Source organism: Tenebrio molitor, chromosome 1, assembly GCF_963966145.1.
Source record: "Tenebrio molitor chromosome 1, icTenMoli1.1, whole genome shotgun sequence".
NCBI lineage: Eukaryota > Metazoa > Arthropoda > Insecta > Coleoptera > Tenebrionidae > Tenebrio > Tenebrio molitor.
Window position 1 is genome coordinate 27,784,931 of NC_091046.1, and position 16,468 is coordinate 27,801,398.

The 16,468-nt window shown below is 34.8% G+C and overlaps 2 long non-coding RNA genes across 4 annotated transcripts in view; one reads left to right on the plus strand and one right to left on the minus strand.

Annotated features, from left to right (window-relative positions):
- Positions 1 to 16,468, minus strand: part of LOC138132203 (uncharacterized) — a 311,521-nt gene that overhangs the window by 77,175 nt on the left and 217,878 nt on the right. The window lies entirely within an intron of this gene.
- LOC138141385 (uncharacterized) lies at positions 4,661 to 5,870 on the plus strand. Its single transcript, XR_011163127.1, has 4 exons — positions 4,661 to 4,968; positions 5,026 to 5,139; positions 5,200 to 5,451; positions 5,514 to 5,870. It is a non-coding gene; the product is annotated as an uncharacterized lncRNA (long non-coding RNA).

Here is a 16,468-nt window from a genome sequence, read left to right on the forward strand (position 1 = left end):
CTATAATCGACTACTCGAAGTTCAAATGATATATTTTCAAAATAGCGGCACTTCCGGAAACACCGGAAATCGATGCCATCTTTATTTTTTTAAATAGAAAGGCCCCATTTTGACTTCACATTTCGATTCTACGTTAACTTTTGAGTTTAGTACGTCTTTTTGTCAATACTTATCTGTCACCGTTTTTGACCTATGTTATCTTTTTTGCAAAAAAGTGAGGTTGCAGGGCTTCATTAAAAAATTTATAATTCCTGAACCGTGTGACATCATCAACTCCCAATCACCGTGCATGGTCGACAGCAAGTGTTCCAAGCGTTATCCACGAAATTTGACGGCCGAGACCATCACTGGCAACGATGGTTATCCAATGTATCGGCGTCGATCACCCGATGATAACGGTAGAACTATTACAACGAAAGTGAAAGGAAACGATTTCCCGATCGACAACATTTGGATTGTTCCGTATTCGCCACTTCTTTCCAAAACATTCAAGGCGCATTGCAACGTGGAGTATTGCAATTCAGTGAAGTCCATCAAATACATCTGCAATATCCCACTGTTGTACATTTGGCGGTGCATCTGGAGAATGGTCAACGAGTTTATTTCAACGCATCAAATGTTGCTCAACGTGCTGAAACACCTCCAGCGACAACATTGACCAGTTTCTTTTCGATTTGCCAAAGCGATCCGTTTGCACGAACGTTGCTCTACTCTGAGATGCCACGTTATTACACTTGGAACGCTTCATCGAAGAAATTTCAACGTCGGAAGCAAGGCGATAAGGTTCCTGATCATCCAGATGTGCGTTCTACTGATGCTCTTGGTCGCATTTACACAGTTCATCCGAAGAGTGACGAATGCTTCTATTTACGATTATTGCTGGTAAATGTTCGTGGGCCGACATCATTTGAATCACTTCGAACTATCAATGGTGTAGTGTGCCCAACATTTCGTGCTGCATGTCAACAGCTGAATTTGCTTGAAAACGATACTCATTGGGACATGACAATCGCTGAAGCAATTGTTTCTGCATCTCCAAGTCAGATACGCACATTATTTGCTATCATTATTTCGACATGCTTCCCATCGAATTCAGCTGAACTGTGGAACAAGTACAAGGGTGACATGTCAGAAGACATTTTACATCGAATTCGTGTCAGTTCAGGGAATCCCGATCTCGAGGCGAATGAGGAGATGTATAACCAAGCTTTGCTTTTGATCGAAGACATGTGTTACCTCATGTGCGGCAGTTTGTTAGTCAAGTTAGGAATGCCAACGCCAGATCGTGGAATGAATGACGCTTTCAATCGAGAATTGGAACGTGAACGTGAATATGATCGAGATTCATTGAACCAATCAGTTCGAACGAATGTACCACTGTTGAACCCCCAACAGAAGGAAGTGTACGATACCTTAATGAAGGCAATTGATGATGGAAATGGTGGCTTATTTTTCCTCGATGCGCCCGGTGGAACAGGGAAGACATTCCTCATGTCACTGATTTTGGCCACTGTTCGTGTGAGATCCGAAATTGCTGTAGCTGTTGCTTCTTCTGGGATAGCGGCCACGTTGCTAGAAGGATGCAGAACGACTCATTCAGCGTTGAAATTGCCGTTAAACCTTCAAACGACTGAAAAACCGACATGCAACATTGCAAAACACTCAGCAACCGCCAAAGTTTTGGTAGCAAGTAAAATCATCATCTGGGATGAATGCACAATGGCGCACAAACGAACTATGAAAGATCTGCGCAATGATTCGAGATGTTTTGGAGGCGCAATGATTCTACTGTCTGGCGATTTCCGCCAAACACTACCAGTTATTCCAAGATCGACCGCTGCCGATGAAATAAACGCTTGCCTCAAATCATCGACTCTGTGGCGCTATGTGAAGAAACTTTAACTGACGACAAACATGCGAGTTGCATTACTAAACGATCCATCTGCTGAAGATTTCTCCAAGCAATTGCTCACTATCGGTAATGGCCGTGTTCCTGTCGACGGATTGAGCGGATTGATTTCGTTTCCGCCGAATTTTTGTAATTTCGTCTCAACGAAGGACGAGCTCATCAAAAAGGTGTTCCAGAACATCATTGCGAACCACAAAAATCACAATTGGTTGAGTGAACGAGCAATTCTTGCGGCAAAGAACAAAGATGTGGATCACTTAAACTTCATAATTCAAAATCAAATCGTTGGTCCACTGCATTCCTTCAAATCTATCGACTGTGTAACAAACGAAGACGAAGCAACCAACTATCCAACTGAATTTTTAAACTCATTGGATCTGCCGGGCTTGCCACCGCACAATTTACAACTGAGGGTTGGCTCGGTAGTCATCATGCTTCGAAATCTGAATCAACCAAAATTATGTAACGGAACGCGTTAGGTGGTGAAAAAACTCATGGGCAATGTAATTCACGCGACGATACTCAAAGGAAAGTTCAAAGGTGAGGAAGTTCTCATTCCGAGAATTCCGATGATCCCAACCGATATGCCATTCGAGTTTAAACGAATTCAATTTCCGATTCGTCTTGCATTCGCCATGACGATCAACAAATCACAAGGCCAATCTTTGAATGTTTGTGGCTTGAATCTAGAAAATAAATGTTTCTCTCACGGTCAATTGTACGTAGCATGTTCACGTGTCGGCAAACCATCCGCTTTGTTCGTTCTTGCACCTGACAACAAAACGAAAAATGTCGTAGGTATATCAGGAGATGCTTCAGTGAAGGGAATCGACCAGAGTGTAACCCATCCAGCAAATAGTTTAATCATTTCGATTCACTTCAATAAAGAAAATTCCTTGCTCCCACGTGAATTACATTACATTTTTGTACATTTAATTTATTGATCTTAATTCATTTTGATTATTCATTTTTTCTTAATAAAAAAATTAATTTCATTCAGCTAATAAGTTAACACAGCATTTATTGATTCTGAGGCGGTACGAAGTTCGCCGGGTCAGCTAGTAAAACAATATGAACGAAATTCAAAGCAATTGAACTTTATTTTGAATCAAATAAATGTCATAATTTATAGTTACAAACATGGTATGAAAAAATATCTACCTAAAGTCCGTTTTTTCCTGCAAGACCCAGTACAACTTACACCGCTAAAATTTTGAAAATTCGCAGGATGTTGCAGGTGAGAAGTTAGGCAATTGGAAAAAGACATTGTATAACTGGTTGTTGGTTTCAAGGGGTTAAAACAATAATGTGAAAAATAATAATAATGAAGAGTTTCAAGCATTAAAGCAACAAGAAATTCATTATTGATTTTAAAAAAACTTTTAAATTCAGACAAACGGACAACCGATTCACTATCATCAGAGGAATCTTGTAAACTTATAATTAATGGTTCCATAACAGTTTCCATTAAGCCATCCAAGTTCCTCATTTTGTCTTCTTCTTTAATTACGTGTTGCACGCACTTTTCCCACCTCTCTGGTGTTATATTCTGGATACCTTTCTCTAGCAACAATCTAACGTCTTCCAACTTAAATGTTTTGTTGTTAGCAGCCACATAACCTTTTACTTGAGCCCAAATCATTTCTATTGGATTGAGTTCGCAGTGGTAGGGAGGAGTTCTCAGAATTTTGACGTTATGCGCTGCTGCTAATTCCTCAACTATATAAAGTGGCTGGGCTGGCTTATGAAGAGATACCAAATCTAACAGTTCACATTTGAGTAAATTATTTTCAAAAGGAATTTGTTTTATTTCCAAGAATTCTTTAATTTGTTCTTTTCGCCATGCTGAAGTTGGCCATTTTTCTAAAACTCTACTATGGTATGGAGCATTATCTCATACTACTACTGATTTCTGAGGAATCAAACTTAAGATTTTAGTGAACCAAGCTTCGAATTTTTCAGAATTCATCTCGTCGTGATAATCTCCACATTTAATTCCTTCAAAAACTAACAACCCCTTGTTAACAAAACCTTTCTCGTTTCCAATGTGTACCACTATTAGACGTTTTCCTCTTCCACTAGGATTTTTTAACCCGGCTGACAAATCTTGGTTAAACAGCTCTCTTTTGCTCATAACGTTCTGATCTACCCATATTTTAGATCTGACATGACCTGAGTTCACCCATGTTTCGTCTAAATAATATATGGTTTTTTTTGCTTTCGCAATTCTTTTATTTGACGTAAATATTTTCTTCTCCACATTACAATGTCCTCTCATCTAATAATATACTTTTCCTACCTCTCTTGATAAATCTGTTAATTGTAAAGATTACGCTTTTAATTAATCAAAATCTCATTTTGTTGTCTATTCACGTGAAATTTAGAGATTTTTATCATCTTATATAATTTGGATCTACTCATTTTTGGAATTTCTTCATTTTGTTGTATCTTGGCATGAATCAAATTTAGTGTTGGGGGAAGATTATCGAAAAAGAACTGGTGTACAGTTCGTCGTATTAAATACTTTTGATGTTCCTCTAAAATTAAAAGATCTTCACGTTGAGGTACTTTCGGTGCCAGTGTTTTTTCCTCGGCCAAAACTCTTTTAACTGTTCGCAAAGAACGACCTATTAGATAAGTATTTCTGCTAGTTTTCATTTATATAGAGAATAAAAGATATGTTATCTGTGTATTCGCAACACTTGCTTAATAAAACAGTTTTGTTAAACTGAGGATGATCGTGTTCTAGTCTATAGTCTATTTTTTCCTGGTAGGCGCGTGCGTGCGCATTTACAAAATCCTGCAACGAAATGCGACTTTCCTATTGGTTACTTTATTTTTCTACTTACACTAGAGAAATGTGCAATATTACAGTGTTCTGTACTGTCAATCAGGTCCAAGCTGCCATTTTTGTTTCATCGTGTCTTAGTTTTCCTTTCATGTTTTGTATGTATTTTGTGTTGTGTCCGTTTATTTATTAAAAAAACAGTTCTTAGTTCTTAGAGGTTAAGAAGTTTTTATATGTCAACAAGATGTCTTAATTTCGATCACCAAACGGCGTAAGTTGGATTTATGCTAACATCAAGTAACAGTTTTTTATTACTGCATATTTATAGCAAATTTCTCACAAGCCGAGAAAGAAATGATCGTTAAAGTATTTCGTGGGATCTCCAAGGATTTTGCCGAGTTAACCAAGACGGCTCAAATGGAAAAAACTGCAGATTATACTGGTATTGATTTCTGAGGTTTTTTTTTTTGTTGTATCACAGCTTAATTACTTTGTGTTGAAGGTTGTGGATTTAGAACCATTCAATGATACTTGGCGGAAGAAAAGAAGTGTGGGCAATTACAGGCACCGAGGAAACCTGATAGGAAATGGATGAACATCAAAAATATCTCATTCGAAAAACAGTGCACTCATTTTTCTCTGCAAACAGAATTCCTACAATTGATGCTGTGTACAGGGAAGTGCAAAACAATGAAGAAATTCCAAACATCAGTCGTTCTAAGCTTTATAATGTTTTACATGAATTAAAATTCAAGTAAGTACATACATTGTTTTCAATTAACTGTAAACATTGAAATCTATGTTTATTTCAAATAGCACAAATAACGAAACAGAAAAAGCCTGTTAATAGAAAGAGAAGACATATCTTGGCGAAGAAGATATTTACGGGAAATAAAAAAAATACGGCAAGAAGGGAGACCTTTTCTCTTGCAAGATACATGGTTATTAGAAATGATTGTAGTCGAAGCAGGCCTTGTCCATGTTATGAAATTTTTGCCGCTTTCATGTGAACTGACAATTATTGTGGATGTCACTGTAATTTTTTTTAGGTGAAAAGTGCGGTGTTGATTATTTTATTTTTATTTAAATTAACGATTGAATCCAAAAGTATCGAGTTGTTTTGTACCCAATTTAACTCCTGTGTGTATAAAATAAAAAATGTTGTACATATAATATTTGTTATCAATTTTTCCACGAGTTGATTCATAAACTTTTTTGTTTACATTTTACAAATAAAAAAAAAAATAAATCATAAACATGAGTTTTAATCTGCAACCACAAATACTGATCCTCCTAGATAATATGCAACCAAAAATACTAACAATTCCTGCATCCTGCTAAAAATCTTAGCTATGTGATTCTACCTTTCGGAGATGCGCACGCACGCGCCTACCAGGAAAAAATAGACTTTAGTCTAGTAAGTTTGCCTTTGATCTTTTCACTCATTTTTAAAAAGTAGAAACAACACATGTGACAGATACATCCCCTGCTAGCAGGATTAATTTATTGTTTTATTGCAAAATCACCGATTTTTAACTAATCCTATTGGATTATTTCAAATTTCCCGCCACGGCTTGGGCCTTGCAGGAAAAAACAGACTATAGGGTTTTTTAAATTTTACCAACCTAAAGCAACAGGTGGTGGTGTTTTGATTTTTGAATGAACTTGAGAGCGTTTTTAAATTCATCGATGGATCAATCGGTGGAATCAGTTTTCTACCAAAACGTTGTTATATTACTGTTAGATTTATGTTGAGCTTAAGAAAACACGTTTCTTTATTCACCAAAAATTTCATGTTGGGCTCAACCAAAATTCACCTTTCCCATCTACAATGGGAGTTGGTTGTTTGGTGAACGAATAGTGGGGGAAATGTCAAAATCGTGGAGGGAGAAAAGACTGGAGATGGCATTTCCTATGCTTCCCATGTTAAAAATCCGAACCCTCTAAAAGCACGTGCAACAACCTTTTATGACCCAGTCTACAATGCGCTAGACAAAGAAGCACAATGCGCCCGGAAGGAAGGCGAGGGAAGCCATTGGCCTAGCGTCTATACTCAGAAACCTTTTATGACTCTGTAGCTTTCGCGGGCCGGTACACTTATTTGAATTAGTGCCATCTCCAGTCTTTTCTCCCTCCACGGTCAAAATAGTTTGTCGAAGTCAAACTGTCAATGTCAAAGCAAAGCGAGGGAAAAACTGGAAAGGTGCAACATTATTCACGTATCCTTTAATTTTTTCATGAGTCTTTCTTCTGTTTAAAATAATTTCTTCATCAGAGGAAGTTAATAAATCATCATCTGATGAATCTTCCAAAGGCATTGTAATCCGTTTTACCAATATTATGGTCCCAAGAAGACTAATGTCGCACATTTATTCATATAATAATAATAGTCGCCGAAAATGAAAAAATGTTTAGGTTATGTTTACACTTCAGGTGTCATGACATTAGCACCAGTCAGCACAGTCATCAGTTTTCCACCAAATCCGTTTCCCTATTCATCACATTTTTGCACAACATAAATGTTCAACACAAAAAAAACTTATGATTGACAGTCCACCAATGTTGAAATTCACCGCAAAAAGTTGATGAATTTAAAAACGCTACCCTTATATAGACATGTAAGCGAATATATAGTCTTTGCCAAAGCCAAATAACCACCAACACTGCATTCTACCCAAAAAATCAACCGGCAACGTTGTACACTTAGATTTGATTGGTCTAGCATCCTAGTAATATCAAAATTGCCATTATACACTTAGTGTAATTTTGTTTTCACCAATATAATTCAACAGGTGGTGGTTATTTGGGTTTGGCACGGCCTATACATTTGAATTTCCAACGTCTACCGCGATGCCACTTATTCTGAATTATAGTCGACTCAAGTTGCAAAAAACCACTTGTCATTTGCAACAGCATTTGAACCAAATAAAGGCACAAAGGGACCTGAAAATCATAGTTTGGATTGAATATTTCCCATATAAGTACAGTTTTAAAGTAATTTCAAACGACTAATGCCATAAAATTGTTGTTGCAAATCCAAATTGGTTTTTTGCAACTTGAGTCAACTTTATATTATAATATATTTCAATTTTTGATTTATTTGAGAATTTCCGAACTTCGTAAGAGGCGTTTATCTGGGTTCATATTTCTTATTTTAAATTTGCCTTTATTTTGGAGGTTCCTCTTTTATTTAGGGACTTTAGACTTTAGCTGCTGGGACACCGCGAGGCGCGAACACGCGTTTTATGTTTTTATGTTTTTTGTTTTGGTGTTGGTCACTGTGTTGGTGATGGTGGGTGATCAAACAAGTAGGTCTGGAGTGCGGCAAATGAAGTTGTAAGTTTTCATTATGTTCATTATTGATAACATTTTTCATTTTAATGGCAATAGCCGCGTAAATGTAGTAGTTTGTTCGATTCCGCTTAAAATTTACTGTTTGAGAATGTAAAGCAAGTAGCGTCATTTTTAGGTTATATTAAATTTTTGCAAAATCGAAGTTTCTGCTGAACTTGTTTATTATTTATTGTGTTCTATTTTAGAAAATGAACTGTGCGGATCAAAGAACGTTGTGTGTGGTTTAAGAGACATGAGTAATCGTTCAGGATGTGGTACAAAGGATGTGCCAGCTTCGGAAGTCATTCGAGAAGACTTGAAACAATTACTAACTCACCACTAAATGGTAAGTTTTTAAGCACTTGATTATGGTATTCTCAGAATGTGATAAATATGTTCAGTGAGTGGATATGTTTCTAATTATCGCAGGTCATTGTTGCAGTAAATATTGCACCACATTGACAGCAGGTGAATTTTTTGACATGTCAGTTGCATTGTTTGTAAGAAACTACCATGCATTTGTACAGTGTAGTGTAAGATACCTCAATTTAATTTTCAAGAATAGGAAAGATTTAGGTACCTAATGAAAAGTGTAAGTTTTAAGTATGACCGGAAGCAGTGTTAACTAATATGTCACATAGATTTGCATACTGGAGGCAAGTGTATAAAAACAATGGGCTGTATCACGACACCGTTAAGTAAAGTCGTGATTAAAGTAAAATAAAGGGATATAGATTTATGTAATTATAACCTCTTAGAAAGAGATGAATTCGTCACCATGGTTATTAGAGTCGTGATTAAATTTAATAAGAGTGTCATGATACGGCCCAATTTTGATAACAAAGCAAAATGTTATTCTTGTTATCAAAGATAGGTAATTGTCTTCCAAAGCTTTTATAATCTTGCTGATATTTGACTACATATGCAGTCCTATATAATAAAATGATTCCCTGATTTGATATACCTAACTGGATATTACTGGATCAGATAAAGGGTAAAGTTGCTTTAGTTGTACCACTTATTACTTGGTCATGTTTAGACAGACGTAAAGAAATATTTATTTCTTACTATGACAATTAATGTTCTGCAGGGTGTAGTCTTGAAAAAGACTATTTTGCCGGCTTAACTAATTTTGAACATCATAAGTAAAACTTTGCAAACTGATAAACAGTGAAAATTGCAAAGTGATAAGTAGAGTAAGGTTGACTTAGTCGTACCCCTTTTCACTTTTTTGTCATAGTGCCCACAGATATTGAAATACATAATTGTTTAAAATTTTACTGGCAAATATGGCGTGATCAAGAATGACTGAATCCACAAACCACTTATACTATAGACGGTTAACGGCAACGCTGTTCATTTAGACAAGATTTGCGCCATCTGGTGTTTGGAAGCGTTGTTATATAGGAAGGGTGGAGGTATGGGGCGGTTAACTTTTAAATATAAATATATTTTTTTAAATTTATAATTAACTACGAAGATATGTAGAAATATAAATAAGAGTACTCGTATGTATATGATTGTATACATATTTTTTATTAATACATATTAGGTAAACTATCCAAAAATAAATAGGGAATTTTTTCTTTTTTGAATTTTTTTATAAACTACAGTTTAAAATTTGTAATGAAATGTATCAATAAGGAGAGGATTCTTTCTTACCAAATGTAATGTTTCAAATACATGTAACATTTTATATTTATCTAGTGTTTAGGAATATATGGGAGGATTGGGGCAATAATTTTGCTTTCCAAGAAAAATTGTGGAATTCCCTATTCATTTTTGCCTAGTTTATATCACATCAGCTATAGGTAACTATAAATAGCATTTCCATTTATTTTTTCCTACGATTCAAATACAGAGATACTGCCTCTTTCTTTACTGCATCATGACCTGAATATGGCCGACTGTTTTGCCCAGTATCGTGTTGCCCAGTTAGTTTTCTATGGACATCCTTGCACCAACTATGAACCAATGTTCGGCACGATATCTGAATTATTTTTTCAACCAGGGGTGCTTTATGATCACTACAAGTTATAAATGAAAAATCTACATTTTCGTAAATATCATCTTTGATTATATTTATTATTTGCTTCGAATTTGGTTGATCTTTCAAATGTTTTGTTATAATTTTATGTAAGTATATGAAAAAAGCAATGAGCAAAGGTTACGGTAGGATAACATAACCGTTTTGCCCATCTATTGTTGTACTCTCTCGCAACAAGTAAACTGTTGTTAGAGACATCTGAGGTACAAAACAAACTTCCTCTGCAAATATCACAAACCGTGCAGTGCTTCTTAATTTTTTTTTTTAAATAAATCCGGCCACAAAACTATAAGATAATTCACTCAGTTTCTCCGTCAGTGACTGTTTATTGTTATCTAATTGAACTGCAGGCTTAATAGACGTAGAAGGCACAAGTAATGATGCGGGAGAAAAGGGTGCAGACAATCACGCATGACGTTCAACAAAAATTGTCAAATTTCCATGGCATTCTTGATATTGCATTTTATTACTTAGTAAGTTAATTTTATCACCTTTGTTTTTTTTTTAAATTTTATTCTTTTTCCCCATAATGGCAAAACTGTATTTATGGATACAGAAAGATACGCTTGTTCGAAAATCACACCAAAAATGTATGGGTGCTATTTAAAAAACCAAAGTTGCTTGCCATAGCAGCGAAACAAAAGAAGATAGGAACAAAGTAGAAAGACCAGATGATGCAGGATAATACACCAATCAACTTTTATATTAAACATTTTTTCATAAATTGTCAAATTAAAAAGTTACAGCCAATATTTGATACTTTTGTTCCACCCTGTATGTATTTGTTATAAAACTACGAGGGGTCGTTTTTATATTCCCGGACTGGGCCATTTCCAATTTTAATTTTATTTTTTCATTACAATGGTTTTTAATCGCGTATACCTTAGTAATGTGTTTGACAATCTCGAGAACAATTGCAGCAGTATTAGTTCTAATATCTGTCAGTTTGTGTTGTCGCGTATCAAAATGAACAAACTTGAATATCGAACAGTTATAAAATTCCAAACAAAACAAGGAAAACCTCCAAAAATTATGCGTGAAGAAGTATTGGCCGTATACGGGGATGATTATTCTTCCAAATCGACTAATTGCGATTGGTCAAAATTGTTTAAGTATGGTCGAAAAATCACTGGATGATGATCTCTGCCAGGCAACTGTTTTTTGTGATTGGCAAGGAATTTTAATGACTGATTCTCTGGATAAGGGTAGTACGGTAACAGGAGAGTATTATGCAAACTTAATGCATCGCTTCAGAAATTCTATTAAAGTGAAAAGGCGCGGAAAACTGACGCAAGGTGTCCCGTTACTCCGCGACAATGCACCAGTCCTGAAGTCAAGATTTTCAAAAGGTGCCATTGCTGAATGTGACTTCGTAAAAATTGACCATCAGCCTTATAGTCGAGATCTAGCCCCTTGTGACTATTTGCCGTTTCCAAATCTCAAAAAAACCTTAAGGGGAACAAAACTGAGGGTGGATGACGAACTTAGAGCGGCTGTTGAAAGGCACTTTGCAGACAAACCAAATTAAGATTTTTATAATGGATTAAAAATGTTATTGAAACGATGTAATACTTGTATTCAAAAGCAAAAAGCCTATATTAAACAATACATTTTTGTCGCAGTTCTAATCTTTTTATTTCATGCCTAGTCCGGGAATATAAAAACGACCCCTCGTATGCTGTGTAATTTGTTAGAATTTTATGTTTTTTAACATGAGCATCTAGATTATATAACAGGATTTTTATAACAAAATGTACCGCAGCTCAGTACGTAAAATGGCACTAAATGCAGAGGATGCAATTTTGGTAGCAGCAGCAGCCTATATATTATTGTCTAGACCGCGCGTTAAGTCCACACGAAGATTTTGGGTACGACCATCTTTAACAGCGCGAAAACGATATAGTGGTACAGATCTTTTGGGGGATCTTGCAAAAGATGATGTGGACCCATTAACAAGTGAAATTCGAAATAATGAAACGCAAACGCCGAAGAAATGTTTCAATAACATGTTGTCCAGTGTGGCCAAGTCTGAACATGTTATAAAACAGTGTTTTAAAACATCGTTTGATCTTTACCGATAACTGATGGATAACATAAAACATGTTATAAAACAAGAAAAATGTTATAAAACACTGGGTTATATAACATTTTTTCTTTCGTTTTTCTAACAAGTTGTATAACTTTGCTATACAACATGTTTTGTTATACCGGGTGATTCAGATTGGTATTCGCGCCACTATATCTTTTTTATTTTAAGGAAAAAGTATAGCAAACCATATATATTTGTAAATCGCTTATGAAACTACAATAGGTGACGTTGTCAAATCTTCTCTACGATGACATATGTCAAAGTTAAGACAGTCAACTTTTTTTTTTAAATAGTACATTATACATTTCTTAGTCTATTCTTGTAAAGCTTTTTTTTCTACAGTTGAATGTGTAAAAAAAGTTGACACTTGCAATAAGAAAAAATCGAGAAAAAAAATAAAATATGATTTAATTTTTTCGAAAGTGTTATTTTCTAAAACGAGCTAGTTAGCCATGGAGACAATTGAATTTTGACATTAATAGCGTCAATTATTAACGTACCTACATTTAAATAAATAGCTATGTTATAACCTACATTTAAATAAATAACTATGATGTAACATCTGGCTTCGAAACCTAACTTCTTCCTGACTATACCGATTTGAATGCATACACGATGAAAATATGTAGTTGAATTTTGATACTGCATGAATAATTCGAATATTTGAATAGGTGACTATGTAAAATTCGAATAAGTGTAAAGTGTATTCTAATATTCGAATAAAGTAAATTCAGGATGGATGTCAAATAATTTTATTTTTTGGCTATGTAATTCTTAAAATAGTAAGATGCAGCGAACCAACATAACGCGAATTTAGCATAGTAAATTCAGTATGGATTTGGTATTTCGTCCGAGTCTCAGTTTTCTGGCCGAGGCGCACCCGAGGCGTAAACAAACAAGCTCAAATCATTTTATTTTTTGGCTACGTGGTTGTCTTGTAAATAGTGACATGCAGGGAACCAACATAATGCGAATTTACAAATGTTTGGCTAGTAAGAGCTAGTAAGCTCTTTAGAAAATAACGCTTTCGAATAAATTAAATCATATTTTATTATTTTTCTCGATTTTTTTCTGATGTAAGTGTCAACTTTTTTTACACATTCAAATGTAGAAAAAAAAGCTTTACAAAAATAGGCTAAGAAATGTATAGCGTACTATTTAAAAAAAAAGTTGACTGTCTTAACTTTGACATATGTCATCGTAGAGAAGATTTGACATCATCTATTGTAGTTTCACAAGCGATTTACAAACATGCATGGTTTGCTATACTTTTTTCTTAAAACAAAAGATATAGGGCCGCGAATACCAAACTGAATCACCCGGTATAGTCTGGACGCGCCTTAAGAAGCAGTGATTGCCTTGTCAACGCTTGTTGTGTTTATTGTTTCCTAGAATGTAACAAAAGTGCACGTGTGTACGTTATAACCGAGTTGTAGACCGCTTTCGCGCCTAAATATTGGACGTTAAAAGCAAGCGTTCGTTCTAACCGAGGTTCGTTATAAGGTTTGTTAATATAATATAGGACTTTCAAACGGGACTTTCAATTCTGTTTGTTATATCCGAGCGTTCGTTATAAGCCGGGTTCGTTCTAACCGAGTTCCACTGTACTCTTATATTTAATGTCATATCTACTAAACTTTATGTCAAAAGTCCTTGCAATTTCTTAAGTTATAATTTTGGCGTTCACTAATAAACTTAATTTTACTATACAAATACTGAGGTACAATCTTATTTTTTATTTTAAAAATAGTGAGAAGTGTATTGTACATAATCGTCTGCCTTGCCGTCATCAAGTTTAATACATTTAAAATAAGTGCAATTGGAGTGTATCTATTACATCTAAGTATAGTACGCATCGCCCTATTTTGTATGCATTGGATATTATGAATTTTATAAGCGGGTAACATAAATAAAATTGACGAACAATAATTTAAATACGGCGAAAATAATGCAATATACAATAATCGTCTGGTGTAAGTATTTAAGTTACTGCCAATTCTATTCAAAAAATATACTCTTTGTGACATTTTATTTAAAACATACATTGAATTATTAATGAAAGTCAGTTTCTCATCAAAAATGACCCCTAAGTATTTCATTTCAGTAACCCTCTCTAACAAAAGATTATTAATTTCTATTTGTATGTTGTTAAATTCTCTATGACTGTATCTACTTTGAAATATAATGTACTTAGATTTATTTATATTAATATTAAGGCTATTGTTACATAAATAAGAGTGAATATTTCTTAAATCATCATTGATTTGGTTAATAATGGTATAGACATTCTTTTCCTGACTTGTACAACATTGTGTCATCCGCAAATACAGTGGTTAACATACTTAATAATATCATTAACGTAAAGATTAAATAACAGTGGTCCTAAAACTGTCCCCTGTGGGACACCATGTTCCACTAAAAGGCTGTCACTTACAACATCCTCATACTTGACTTTTTGTCTTCTTTTTTTCTTGGTAGGCTTTAAGTTTTTTGAAGAATTCCTCAGCATTTTTTTTTGTCGAACGCGATAGTCTTGTTGCTTCTGGCCTTCTTAGTGATAACTTTGAATGACGCTTTAAGAATCCCGGGAGCCACTCTTTGCTTGCTTTTTTTTGGTCCTTCCAGCTATTACACTATCCCACCTCCACCCGGCGGCACGGCAATTTTGCCGGAGTACATACACTATTACGGATATCACTATCAAGTAATAGTGCAGTGCTTATCAACATAATTACCGGCGTCTTGCCTCCGCATTTTGACTTTGTTGTGTATTATGTTCTGTGTCAATGTTAAGGAACTTCCTCACGATATGACATGAGTATAATAATATACCTTTTTGAATTTCAACCACCAATGTGTTCTCCAAGTCCAAAATTTTTAAATTTTTAAAAAGGGATTGCGGTACTATTCCTGTTGCTGAAATTATAAATTGTAAAATCGAAATTTTTTCTAAACGGTTTTTCGCTAGATGGTTGTCCGAGCAATAACGCTTAATGAAGAGAAATCCTCATCTAGTGGCTAAGAATCCTTAACGTAAAGACCAACTTTATAATGCTTTCCGTCACTGAGCTCGATAGTCATTGATGTATCACATGCATATTCTTCCTTAGTCTCAATAACAAAAACAAGAAATTCTGAAGCATCAAGAAGCAACAAATTCCTCGTTGAAAGATTTTCTTTCCTAACATTTTTGGGTATTGAGTCGATGTTCATATATTTAACTATATCTTCAGGAGAATGTTCATATTCTATTTCGCTTGAAGTTAAAGCATGAATTTTCCTCATTAAATCACTTTTCTCTAAATAGTCTGAATCAGACCAGCCTTGTTTTAGCTCTTCAAAATTTTCATAATAAGCAAATCCTGAATTATTTACTTCTAGAATTTCCGAAGCCGTTTCTGATTCATCGTCATCAGACGATTCTTCTTTCTCTTCTTTCTCTTCTTCCATCGGTTTATTTAAATAAACAGTAACAGCAATTTCCTTCTTGATTAAATGCTCAACTATTAAATAGCTTACATCTTGCCACTCCAATTTATCCAAACCACATCCGATTTTAGGCATGGATAGACGTGTCCACCCATTCTTCAAACACAATTTACTTAATTTCTTTAAAACTTTTTCCATAACCGCTATCGTAGGCTTATCAAATCTTAGTTTTTTTTTGTTACCAAATAAATTCTATTTTTACCACTTTTTCCTGATGTAATAGAAATAACTTCTCCGATTAGTCTTTCGCCCTTTTCCAATAATTCGGATTTATCACTATATCTTGATTCAAATTCTTTAGCTATACCAGCGCTCATGCAACAATCAGCGCTTATACAGTTAACCAATGCATCTTCATCAACAGAACTAAAAAGACATCCGTCTTCATAATCAATATCATCAGATTCTAAATCTTTCCTAAGCCCTTGATCTTCTATTTTCTTCTTTTTAAATTCTTTTTTTTGTCTTTTTCCTCTACTTGTCTACTATTTTTATCTTCTTTTTTCTTCTTTTTTATCGTCCAATCTACGTCAGGAACCAAATTCTTCAGGCATTGAATCGTTCCTTCATCTATTTTATTTTCAAAAGACGCGCGTTCACCACTAAAAATAGTAACCATTTTTCCACTCTTATCTCCGGTTTTAACAGTTTTAAGCAATCCACTTCTTCCAACCTGAATTCCCCGAAACTTTCCTTTAATAAAGTCACCAATTTTAACTGATAAATTTGCATCTGGTAGAATGAAGCCCTCTCCTGTACCCTCATTTAATAAAATAAATTTATTGTATTTCTTTGCTTCAGGTTTTAAATCAA